Here is a 14,125-nt window from a genome sequence, read left to right on the forward strand (position 1 = left end):
TTGGAAGAGAGGGTGCATCTGCTGAACCTTGAAGGCACACAAGGATTCAAAATGGCAGAGAAAAAGATAGAAATATATTCCCGGTATGGAGGGTGGAGGGACATACACACACATGTATGTATGTATATGCATATGTGTATATGTATGTATGTATACACACACACTCACACTAAAGCCTGGAGATGGCATATCAAGTTTGATGAACAGTCAATACTTGGGCTAGAAGGTAAAATACTTGAAAGGGAATGACATGAAATAAAGAAACATAAGTCAGAGTCAGATTGTGGAGAGCCTTTAAAAAAGGCCAGTAAGGAGTTTTAATTTTATCCTGAAGCTAACAACTATTTTATTCTTATTCATCCTCTGTTGTTTTGTGGAGTCATTTCAGTTGTGTCTGGTTCTCCATGATCTCATTTGGTGTTTTTTGGCAAGATTCTGGAGTGGCATGCCATTTCCTTCTCTAGCTCATTTTACAGATGAGGCAGCTGGGACAAACAGGGTTAAGTGACTCACTCAGGATCACAGAGCTAGTAAGTGTCTGAGGTCACATTCGAACTCAGGTCTTCCTGACTGCAGGGCCAGTGCTCTGTCCACCGTGTCACCTAGCTGTGCAATCATCCTTTCAAGCTATTTTAAAAGCTGCCGCTTCTCAATAACCCTCCAGTATTTTCTCTAGTCCTCCAAACCCCCAGGGCACTTTCTTCTTCGGGCATTTCTCCCACTTTTCCTCATAGTGTAGCCATTTCTGTCCTCTGCTACAAGAAAAGCAGGAATCAGCCCTCACCTAATGCCATTTAACCCCTTTCCACCTCAGTTTCCTCAGCTGTTGGACTCATCTAGAAGCTGATTTCTTCCAGTTCTAAATTTTTGACCCTATGAACTATTGAGCCCAGGGCCTCATAGGTACCTTGTCTCCTTTTTAATAACTGCATATTTCTGGTAACTGTATAAGTTGAAATTTTATTTTTATCCATTTTTACACAAAGGAAGAATTTTGTTTTAAATATAGGCTGTGTGTCAAAAATAGTAGTGCTTAACGACAATCTAGGACAGGATGAGGATACCTGTGGTCTCGAGGTGACATGTAGCTCTCTAGGTCCTCAAGAGCAGTCCTTTGATGGAATGCAAAACCTTGAGGCCACAGGTTCCCCTCCCTTGATCTAGGAGCCTTCCCCTATGGATCAAACCCAAGGGACTTAAAAAGTGATTACACTTGGCATTTTACAGGGTTACAAGGCAGTGCAGGGGAGAAAGCATACTGAACTTAGGGCCATAGGAACTGAATTCAAATTTTGACTGTCCCGTATGCTCTCTGTGTGACCTGTGACAATTTCTTTTTTGCTGTTGCTGCTAAAGTCTCAAGTTTCTATAAAATGAAGGAATCAGATTAGAAGACCTTGTCACATTCAGAGACACCTAGGTGGCTCAGTGGCTAGAGCACTAGACCTGGAGTCAGGAAGACTTGAGTTCACATTCGACCTCAGACACTTGCTAGATGTGTGATCCTGGGCAAGTTACTTAACTCGTGTTTGCCTTAACCTACTGGGGAAGGAAATGGTAAACCATTCCAGTAGCTTTGCCAGGAAAACCCCCTGGACTGTATGATCCACAAGGTCAGTCAGACATGATTGAACAACGATTTCTTCCATTCCAAATTGATGAACCTCTTCAGAAGTGAACTTGACTAAAAAGTTAGGACACATTTGGAGGACTTCACCCAGCCTGGATTAGCTTTTAGAGCTTTAACAAGAGACTAGTGAGAGCCAGGATATGTTAGCAGGCATAAATCCCCTGCCGCGATCTGATGGAGATAAAGACTGACTCTTAAGCATCTTTCCCCTATGTTCAATTTCATTATCATGTGGATTTCCCAGCATTTACTCTCTCGTTTATTGGGTTTTGCTACTTCAGGCCCTGCAGGGTCTAATCCTTTTCTTCCTTTTGGCTATGCTGAAGAACATACTGTTTCCTTATTGGTTTTGCGATCTTGAAGGAGGTTGTTTATTTTTTTTTAATCATGCTCAAGTGCAGGTGTGGTGGTTCAGCCTTCACAGGATAATTTCTATCTGAAATCATCCCCAAGTCTTTTGAAAGTGGTCCTGAAACATTATCATTCCTCTTTTCCTCCATCAATTAGTCAATCAATAAGCACTTAATAAGCACCTACTGTTTGTCCAGTCCTGTGCTAGTTCATGTATTGGAGATAGGAATTGACTCAAGGGGTTTATAATTCCCCTTGGGAGAAAGGATCAGGAAATGTGAGATACACTCCAAGAAGAGACTTGGGGGAGGAGGGGCATGCTAGCTAGCTTCCAGCATTTGAAAATACCTCATATGGAAGCAAAATCAAACTTTTCTTGGCCTCAGAGGACAGAAACAGGAGCAATGGGTGAAAGCAACAGGGATCAAGATTCGAGCCTGTCCAAATCTTTGTTTCCAACATTATCTTTCAAGCCCTCCCCTAAAGCTGAGTTCTAATGCTTCATTTGGTGATGCTAGGTTCTCAAAGTCCATGCTGGGAGTATCATAAGCTGTGGCATATCCTACTATAATGGGAATATTTTGAAAATCTGACACTTTAAGTTTCTCATGTGACCTTGGATGGGTCTATAACCTTTCTCTCCTTGTTTCCTCATTTGTGGAATTGGGAGGAGGAAGGTAGCTTGTATTGGGTGGTCTCTAGGGCCTTTCCTTTTCAAAATGTACAATTCTATCATCTGTTGTTTGTTGTTTAGCTGCGGTCAAACTTAAAAGATAATTGCTCTATAACTGGAGGAGATCTTAGATTTCATCTAGTAAAATTGACACCCCCCCCTCCTTTTGCAGATGAAAAAATGCTACCCAGAGAGGTGGTGATTTGCCTAAGGTCACACAGGTCCATCATCTGAGTGTTAAGGTACATTTAGCCTTGAAGACTCTCCACTAAGGTGTGCGTGTCATGGACTCCTCTAGCAGTATGATGAAGCCTATGGACCCCTTCTCAGAAGAATGTTTTTAAACATATGAAAGACATCAGATTACAAAGGAAGGAGGAAAAAATGCTGACCAAAATGAGATGGCCTGCCTGTATGAGTAGTGAGCTTTTTAGAACCACTGGTTGGAAATATTGTAAGGAAAGTCTTGTTTCAAGTTGGATTTGGATGAGATGCCCTCTAAGGGACGTCTTCAATTCTAAGATTCTCCAATTCCATGAATTTTCAAAGAATATAAGATAGACTATGAGAGGCAGATGTGATGTCATGGATAGAAAGCTGGTCTTAGAGTCAGGTCTTAGAGACCTGAGTTCAAGTCTCCCCTCTAACATATAATGGTTACGTGACCTATCCGTGCCCAACCTGTGGTAGAGCATTCCAAGCTCATATTGGTCTGATCAGCCACAGTCGGACACACTGAAAATTCACTTTATCATGGTGATGTCATTTTGGTCCTCTTTGAAAATGAGGGACAAAACCATGTGACCTTGGGAAAAATCACTTAACCTCTCAATGCCTCAGAAAACTCTCTAAGACTAAGGACCAAAGAAGTTGCCTACCTCAACTGATAGAGGAAATTTGTCACTGGCAGCTCTTTATATCAATGAAATCACAGGTCCAATAAAGGGGGGAAAAGATAAAATATAATCAAATGCCAAATTTCATAATATAGACCATCAATCCTAGGACAGTTCAAAGGAGAGAGAATTTACTGCATGCTGAAATGTCAGGAAATGCTTCCTAGAATTAAGATATGAACTCTCTCCTGAAATATTCCTAGAATTAGGGCAAAGAAAGAAGAATGGGAAGGAACATCTGGTTGCATTGGCCTTTGCCACCTAACTTCACTCTTACATGTCTACAAAAATGGCGAGGAGCCAGGACTTCTACATCAATATGTAGAAAACCCCAAACTGTGTAAGCTTCACATCTACTCCAACCAGTTCCAGAACACCAAGTTCTACCCAGCCCAAGCATCTTGCCATTTTCCTTGTCACCAAGCATGTCCCCCTCCCCCAGCCTTTAACCTTTTGCTCTTGCTTTTAGAACAGTAATCAAGTCAATACTTTGATTGATATCATGAAGGGCATCTGCTGTACTGTCGTATGATTCCACTCACAAGTCCTGTGACTGCCTGGACCAAAACCCACATTCACTGACCACCATTTCCCTTTCTGTCTTCTGTTCTCCAGGTGGGATATAAGTTTCTTGAGAGCTAGAATTCTCTCACTTTTGTATTTGTATTCTGAGGTCTGACACAGAATGGGGAGTAGCCAGGAGTGGGACGGAAGCAACCTTCACAACTCAACAGAAGAAAGCACAGAGCCAGCAAGGTTCTGGAAGACAGCATGAGCTGAACACTTTCACTGCATTTCTAATATCTATTTTCCGTCTCTGTCTAGACAGCTGGACTTCTCTCAGAGAATCTCCATCACCATTTTGAGAATTTTCAGTCCAGGCCTTTCTCTAAAGATGGATGTTGGACCAGCTCTGCCTTTACTGATTCTAAGCATGCTGAATTCACATATTAGGCTCCCAAAACCATCCTTTTTATTCTGTGTTTTCCCATTACTAGGTAACTATTACCTTGCCTGATCATATTCCATTTTCCCAAAAGCTATATCATTAACTAAAGAATATGCTCCGACTTATCCAATAAAAGTGTTTAACCTTTTTTAATGTTCTATTGATTCTCAAAGCTTTGGTTCCACCAGAATATCCCAATTGCTACATTAACAAGCTCATTGATATTCTTTAAACAATTCTCCCTGCAACTTGTAATGCAGCGTGGGAGAGATAGCTCTCTGAACTATCTGTTAATCAATGGGCCCATCTAGCATCCACCACACACATGCACATTGGAGAACCATATTTAATGAGAACAGTGATCTATGAGTGCATCCCAATATGGGCCTTAGATCCTAGGCACAGACTATCGGCTTAGTATAGAACTAGAAGAGAAGTCCTCTTTCAGGATCTCTCCTTCTTTGGAGGAGGGCACGTTATTGGTAGAAGGAAGGGAAAGGTAGAGTCCAAGAGCAAAGGACTCTGGCCCCTGCAATTCAACTTTCCCCGGTAAGAACACCTACACTCCAGCTCTTCTGGTTAATGTTAATGGAATGACTTTGTAACTTGGGTTAGCCACCTTGGAGCACTTTATACCTGAAAGCCCACTGACTCAAAATCAAAATGGGCCTTCGTTGTGGGGGCTGCAGCCAGGGAGGAAAAAGAGAAACATGTTTAGTTTTAGGTATGGGATCAGAATAAGTCATTTAACCTCTTTTGGTCTGTTGTTTCATTTGTAAAGTGGGGCTAATACTTGTACTACCTACCTCATCAAGCTATTAAGAAGAAAGTTCTTTGTAAACCTAAAAAATACAACAGAAAAGCGAATTATTTGATGATGAAGTACAATCCTTGGATTTAGTTATACTAAAACAGATCTGTGATCTTTTTTTTTCAATTTAACAGTACCAATGGAACACTAATACACCAGTAAATAGAACTGTAAATTGTCCTAGTCATTCTAGAAAGCAATTTGGAACTCTATTCCTAGAGATTCCAAACTGTGTGAATCCTTTGACCCAATGATATCTCTAGTAAGTATATACCACCCCCCAAATCAAACACAACTCATTCATGTCTGCCATTTTGGGTAACTCTTGCCTAGGTCCTCTCAAAAGTTTGCTCTAGAGGGTCCACAAAACATGCTAAAGATTTTCCTTGGTTTCTCCCAACACTGTGAGTGTACCAATGGAACAAATTGATCAACCACCTGTTATCCTTCACTCTTACTCCAAATCCAGTCCATCTTTTCTTCCCCTACAATAGTCCAATTCTAATGCCTCATCATGTTGTGGCAACCTTGGACTCTCAGTTGTGATGTCAGAAGAAACTGACCTTTTCAGAACCAGAAAAGACATCAAAGGTAGTCCCAGAAAATGGAAAGGCATGTCATCAGTTGGCTGGCCATCTGGTAATGAAACTTTTTTAGTCGTAGAAACCCATTATTTGGGGGGGAGGGGAGAATTGAGAGGGAGGAATGTCCCTCAATCCCATATGGCTCCCTTCTGCTTCTGCAGTAACTGTGGCAGAGTAGTAGGAAAGGAAGTAGAGAATGTGAAAAATCAAAATTTTACAAACACTTCTGGGAAAACTGAAAGGTTATCTGGCAGAAATTTGTTATAAACTAATATCTCACACCATTGACTAAGATAAACTCCAAATGCATATGTACAATTATATAAAATTTAAAATATTTACACAAATAAAACCAACACAGCTAAAATTAAAGGGAAGCATAGCTGGGGGGGGAGGGAACTTTGTAGCATGTTTTTCTAATAAAAGTCTCACAACCAAGATATGTAAGAAACTGATTCAAAATTTATTAAGTATAAGAGCCATTCCCAAATAGATAGTCAATGGATATGGACTGGCACTTTTCAAATAAAGAAATCCAAGTCATCAGTCATATGAAAAAATGCTCTGAACAACTACATATTAGAAACTATGAAGTAATTCTTAGAATCTACCCAGAATATCTACCCTGAGGATGATAAATATTTCAGGGGCTTCAGGAAAACGTGCACACTAACATACCAGTAAAAAGAATTTGTAAATTGTCCTAGCCATTCTGGAAAGCAATTTGGAACTCTATTCCCAAAGATTCCAAACTGTGCAAATCCTTTGACCCAATGATATCTCTAGTAAGTATATACCACCCCCAAATCAAAGAAATAAGAAAACGATCCATATTTTTTGTAGTAGCAAAAAACTGAAAAGTAAAGGGGCCACCTACTGGGGATGGCCAATTGTGATATAAGGAATGTAATGGAATATTGTTGCAACATTAAAAAGTCATGAAATACATTATTTCTAAGAAGACTGGAAAGACTTTTATGAACTGATGCAGAGGGGAGTGAACAAAACCAGGAAAACAATTTATATAATGACAACATTATGAAGAAAAACAACTTTGAAAGATTTAACAACTCTGATCAATGCAATGACAAATGAAATGACATCAAAACTGACTGTAACAATCTTATCCAGAAATTAAGCTGACTTAAATTAATTGCTACAACAAGGAGTTCAAAAAAATCCAGAAATTGCCTTAATTAGTAGACATTTTACTTGCCACATGGAGATAGATGACTATCAAAAGCAACACTGGGTTAGAATAAAAATTTATCTGTAAAATCTTATGAAGGATGATAGTTATGAGTATTATCATTTCATAAAAACAAAAAGAAGCAGTGAAGAATAAAGCTGGTCTAAAGAAAGATTGGCAAAGTATCCAACTAAGCAAAATCATCCCAAAGGCATTTAAAGATCAAATGAAAATAGAATTGTAAACAGAAGGGAAAAAATGGAAACAATTTGCAAAAAATTACTACAGAAAACTATTTTTTCCATCAAGGATGGTGGAATTGCCACACTTCGACCCTAACATCATAGTCTCTGAAATGTTTACAGATGAAATAAAAATAACATTAAAAAGAACAAACATGGAAATAATTGTTGGACTGGATCAAGTATATACAGAGGAGATCCATGTTGGAGGCATACAGTTTTGAAAATATTGAGGAAGCAATTTACATGACATCTAAAGGAAGTTAAAATACCAAACATGTGGGGGGGAGGGGGAATCTCAGCCCTTACTGATTCCAAAAAGAGGTGACCAAGAAAACTTCAAAAACTGCCTACCCATATACCTATTCTATCATTTATGCAAAATCTTTATGGGAGTCTTTTATTCATAAATTGGCACCATCTTTAATGAGGCTTTGACAAATGATATCAACAATAGACGATGTCTTTACCTTCTCACAACTGACAGAAACACATAGAGACTATAAGATCTCTTTCTTTTTGTTGTTTATTGATAATGAAAAAACATTCAACTCAGTAGAATAAAACAATGATTAAAGACTCTTTTACAAAATGTTATCCATCTATATATCAAGATCATTCAAGATTCCTTTAAAAATGAATCAACATGGAATTGTGAACTTATCCAACCATTTTGGAGAGTAATTTGGAACTATGACCAAAGGGCAATACCCTTTGTGCATATCCTTTGACCCAGCAGTACCACTTCTAGGTCTGTATCCCAAAGAGATCATAAAAAAGGGGAAAGGATCAACATGTACAAAACTATTCATAGCTGCTGTTTTTGTGGTGGCCAAGAATTAGAAACTAAGGAGATGCCTACCCATTGGGGAATGACTGAACAAATTGTGGTGTATGAAAATAATAGAATACTATTTTTCCATAAGAAATAATGAACAGGCAGACTTCAGAAAAACCTGGAAAGATTTATATGAACTGATGTTGAGTGAGGTGAGCAGAACTCACATAACAGCGCACACAGTAACAGCCACATTGTGCAATGACTTACTTTGACAGACTTAGCTCTTCTCAGCAATGCAAGGATCCAAGACAACTCCAAAAGATGCATGATTGAAAATACTAACTATAACCAGAAAAAGAACCATGGAGTCTGAATGCAAATTGAAGCATACTATTTGCTCTCTTCTTTTGTTTGTTTCTTCTTTCTTGTGGTTCCTCCCATTGGATCTAATTCTTCTTTACAACATGACTAATGTGAAAATATGATGAATGTAAATGTAGAGCCTACCTCAGGTTGCACACCATTGTAGGAAGAGAGGAGAAGAAGAAGAAGAAAATTTAGAACTCAAGATCTTATGGAAGTGAATGTTGAAAACTAAAAATTAGTTATTTTTTTAAAGACCCAAAAATAGATAAAAAATGACTCAACAGAAATAACCCTGTTCAATGAACCTCTTATAGTAAACATCAGGTGAGATATAAAACAGGAAGATGTATGCTTATCATACATTTTTACTTACTGTGATGGTGGAAATCCAGCACAGAGTCCAGGACTATGGGGAATTCTCTGAGTACAGAGAGGTCCCTCCTCTTTGTGGAAGGCATTTTATTTATTGCATCTAACCCCAAAACAGTAAAGATCCTCCTGAAAGATATCTGAAATGACTCAAAGGAATTTGACCTGTCCATCCAAACAGGAAAGACCAAATGGATGAAAAATATCTACTGCCCAGATTTCAATATGCCTCAAAATGCACACACTACAGAGCTTACAACAGTAAGTAAATCTAAGACAGGCAATAAAGATGGACAATGAGCTGGGTCCAGGATTGTAAAAGAGGTGCAGAGCAGACTGGATAGCTCTCAGGAAATTGCAGCTGACTGTTTTCTATGTCAGCAAAGGACCAATTTTTCAATATATTTTACTAGCATAATTTTACTCCAATGTATTGTATATACATCCAACAAGAATCTCTTCTCCTGTATAGCAACAGGACCTAAAATACCTTTGCCTCCAAAGAATTAAAGGTGAGCATCACACAGAGGATAATGGAAAGACACACAATCATAGTCACAGAGGGTAATCAGGCTGCAACATGTAACTTTGAAGCAAAGGGGTAAAGAATGTCATCAAATAACTGATAGAAAAATATAGTTGAAACTTAATAAATTTATGTATTAGATGAGTAAATAAATTAATTAAGTAGAAAAAGAACAAAGCACAGATCTAGTTCATAGTGTTGAGGAACATAAAGGGAAAGGGATGGGAAATGTTCATGTAGAAGGAAGATTTGGATCATTTTTTGTCTTTAGCTCAAGAACCCTGCTTACTAGCAGTAAGCTCTACAGTGTTTTTCATTTGCTGTTTATGCTTCTGATCCACATTATTTCTTTTGTTGCTCATAATTCTGCTGAATAGCCTTTAGAAGATAAACCATATTGTTCAAGAGAATTTTAAGGCAGGCTGCCATAAAAAGTCTTTCTGCTCGCACAAGAGCAGTGGCAGCTCAAATGCTTTTTTGCTGGTAGGCATTTCAAAGAAGCTCACCAGACTACTAGTGAAGCCATAAGGAATGGAGTTGCTGCCTTGGAGTCTGAGCTCTTGGGGCATGGGGCAGGGGAGTGCTGGTGGCATAGGCTCCTTTATCCCCAAGGTAACAGTAGTCCCTGGTTAGGAGGGTTTCAGGAAGGGATACCACCAATAATTAAGCACTGCAAAGGTACAGAGAAAGAGAATAGTCCCAAGGGTCCTGTAGACCCCAGGGAAGGGTACACTTCTCTAGCCCTGCTCACAAAATCAAGAGAATATCAGAGGACCAGGGGGAAGCCTTGGCCACAAAGAATCCTCACCAAAGGGCTCTGAGGAACTGGTCAAGATTAAGAATAGCTCTTATTTCATGGAATAGATCAGGTGCTTTATTTCTCTGAAGGATCAAAGTGTGTCAAGAGTGACATTCCATAAAAAACTACCTAGCTGGGGAATATCCTTCCTGATACTGAACCAAAGCATTCTAGCTTCCTTTCATAAACCAACCTTCCATAGTAACAGAATGTCAGGAGAGCCTCAAGAACATAGGACCGTTGTTGTTGTGCAATCATACCCAACTCTTCTTCACCACATGGTCCATACTGTCCATGGAGTTTTCTTGGCAAAGATATTGGAGTCGTTTACCATTTCCTCCTCCAGTTGATTAAGGCAAAAAGAGGATCAGTGGCTTGGTCAAGGTCACACAGCTAACAAGTGTCTGAGGCCAGTTTGGAGTTTAGGTGTTCTTTCTAAGCCATGGGGCTGCCCTATATTTTTTTAAGTCTACAACATCTAGTATTTCCAGGCAGTCTTCCATCCAAGGCCTGTCCCTGCTTAGCTTCTGAGATCAAAAGAGATCAGATGCATTCAGGTTATAGATATAGTATCTTGGGCATACTGATTTAGAGTTGAGAGGCCCCTTAAACACTATCTAGTCCCACACCCTCTTTTTACAAGTGAGGAAAATGAGACTCAAAGAGTTAAATGACTTGCCTGGGGTCATACATACAGTGGTGGTGGCTAACAGATACATAAGTTTGTAAAGCACTTCACATATATTTTCTTGTTGGATCCTTACAACAATCCTGAGAGATTTTTGTTGTTGTTTTGGTCTTTTCAGATTCTTGGTGACCCCATTTGGAGTTTTCTTAGCAAAAATACTGGAGTGGTTTGCCATTTCCTCCTCCAGGCCATTTTACAGATGAGGAAATTGAAACAAACAGAGCTAAGTAATTTGCCCAGGGTTACACAGCTAACTAGTAAGTGTCTGAGGTCCAATTCGAACTCAAGTCCTCTCAATTGCAGGCACAACTCTATCCACTTCAGCACTGAACTGCCCAAATCCTGAAAGCCAACATCTGCTATTATCTCCATTTTTGCCAAAGGTGTAGGCCATAAGGAGTCTTAGTATTTAAAGCTGGATGACACTTTTGAGATTGTTGAGTCCAAACCAGGGGTGGGGAACCTGCAGTCTCAAGGCCCGCTGCGGTCTTCTTGGTTCTGGGGTTCAGCCTTTTGACTGAGTCCAAGTTTTACAGAACAAATTCTTTTATTAAAGGAATTTGTTCTATGAAGTTCCAATTCAGTCAAAGGGCTGCTCTTGAGGACCTAGAGGGCCACATGTGGTCTCAAAGCCACAGATTCCCCACCTCTGGTTCAAACTTTTCATCCTGATGGAATAACTGAGGGCCAGAGAGGCCCACAAGGTCACATAGTAAGCCATCTTAAGAGCCAGCCCTAGAATGGTGGTATCCCACCTGCTGCCCCAGATCTCATTTCCCTACACTCAACTGCCTTTCCTTTCTTCTTATGTCTAAACTTCTCTGTTTTCTATTATTTATTTTCAGTCCTGAAACATGGTTCCTCTGTGGACGAACTGCTCATGGTTCTGAGCCACTAAGGAGGAAAAAGAAATTAAATTTCTTTGCCCAGCCTTTTAACAGGGGCAGATGCCACGGTCCCTTTGGGTTTGACTTGTGCTGGGTTAGAAGAGGAGAAGGCACCTGGAGCAAGCAACAGGGGGTTGCCAGGGTATGCTAAGGGAACCAGCAGCGTGACAGAGACCTTGAGAAAAGGGTACGGATTAGGGTGGGGGGACACATGCTAATGAATGTCTCATCCCACAAGAAGCCATAGTCACATATGCCTGCGGTCTTTCTGCCATAGTAAGGAGTTGGTGCATTTATTAAGTATTCATTTGATGGAAGCTGCTCCTAGCACAATAGCAGCTACAGGCTGATTTGAAAGGCTCCCAAGTTTATTTACAGCTGCAACCGCTGCCACAGCTGGAGGCGCATCATGATCGAATCTCTATCTCAGGCACAGAAAAAGAGGCCCGTCTCTGACTCCTCGTCTGTCCATCTGTCTCTCCTGGTTCCCAGGAGCCGCAGGGAACACAGACAGAGATGGGTCAGCTGCCTTGGGGGAGCCTCAAGGAGTAAAGGAAGTATCATAGACTGTGATAGCATCATAGGCTGGTGGGGTAGCTCCATGCTCCAAGGACTGTTACACATTCCTCTGTCCCAATCACCCAGAACCTCAAGATCATAGATTCAGAGCTGGGAGCTATGTCCCTGGTTGGCAAATGGAGAAGGAAACAGGCACAGAGAGGAAAAGGGACTTGTGATGAATCCGGAGGGGTTATATAGTGAGGGGATGGGAAGGCGTTATGTGGTGGGGAAATAGGGTAATTTCCTAGGGCAAAGAAACTGAAAACAAGCCACTTGCCCTGAACTCTGTTCAATCCATCCAAAAGCTTCTGTTTAACACCTACAAGGTGCCAGGTTCTGTGCCAGGTGCTGAGAATAGAAAGACAAATACGAAAGTCCTTGGTCTCAAGGGCCTCACAACTTATGAGGAAACAAGCGTACATATTAGGGATGGGGACTGGTCTCACGGTGATTTCATAGGTATAGGGAAATCCTGGGTGAAGAAACTCCCTCTGCCTAATGCAAGTTGGCACCTTCTCTGAATTTATGGCATTAAAGAGTTGCCTAGGGCATTGAAAAGTGTGTGCTGTGTTAAGCTGCAATTAGCCATTAAGTCAGTTATTAAATATTCTGTGGGAGCATTTATACCTCAGAAGTCAGCAAATGGTACAAATCAGGCCTTGATATATTGTTTTGTTGACTGTCTAGACTTAAGAAAGTCTAGAGATAGAGAAAATGTTAATAATGCACTGTTTATAAGAAAATCAGTTGTTAAGCATTTCCCAGCACAACCCTGACTTAAAGTAGTTTGTGACTTACTAAGGCTTACCCAGGCAATACAAGTCAATATAAACTGGAGTTTAAGCCAAGTCTTCCTGACTCCTGACGTGGCTCTCTATATACTACTTAACACTATTTCTCTGTACATGTACATGTATACGTATATGTGCATATGCACACATATACATATATGCATACACAAACACATGTGTACATATACACGTGTGTATATGCAAATTTACACAAAATAACTACAAGTTGATGGAGGTGGGGGAAGCACTAGAAGCTAAGATAGATCAGAAAAGGTTTCAAACAGATGGTGGCACTTGAGCTAAGTCTTGAAGAAAATAGAAATGAGGGTAAAATGTATTCAGGCAATGGGGTACAGTCAGTGAAAAGACAAGGAGACAAAGGATTACCTACTGTGTATGAAGAACACTAAGAAGGCCTTTTGGCCACATAATAGAATATGTGAAGGAGAATCATGGGATTACCAAGTTCTTGTATGGCAGGGTGACAGAATGATCAAAGTCAGAAGCCATTTAGTTCATTTTGTCCTTGGAAAAGAATCCCCTCTTGGACAATATACCTGAAGAGCATGTTATCCACTCAGTCTCTGCTTGAAAAGACTAGGGAAAGGGGACCCACTACTTTCCCAGGCAGCCCATTCCCCTTCTAGGTAATCTGTTAGGAAGGCAAGTAGTCAGAGCTGTGCACAAGATTATTTGGACAGCTATGCTAATGATGGAATGGAAAGCAGAGTAACTATAAGGAAAGTAAGATAATAATGTTAATAATAACTAGCATTTATATAGTGCTTACTATGTGCCAGGCATTGCGCTAGAGCTTTACAATTATTATCTCGAGTTTTATTTATTATGCAGTTTCTATTTTATTATTATATTTATGTTGTTACTTATTATATATAATGTTATTATATATTATCCTCACTACAATAATGGAAGGCAGGGGCTATTATGATCCTCATTTTATAGATGGGGAAACTGAGGCAAATAGAAGGTTAATTGACTTGCCCATAGTCATAAAGCTAGTAAGTGTCCAAG

The sequence above is a fragment of the Notamacropus eugenii genome, chromosome 1 (genome assembly GCF_028372415.1).
Source record: "Notamacropus eugenii isolate mMacEug1 chromosome 1, mMacEug1.pri_v2, whole genome shotgun sequence".
Classification (NCBI taxonomy): Eukaryota; Metazoa; Chordata; class Mammalia; order Diprotodontia; family Macropodidae; genus Notamacropus; species Notamacropus eugenii.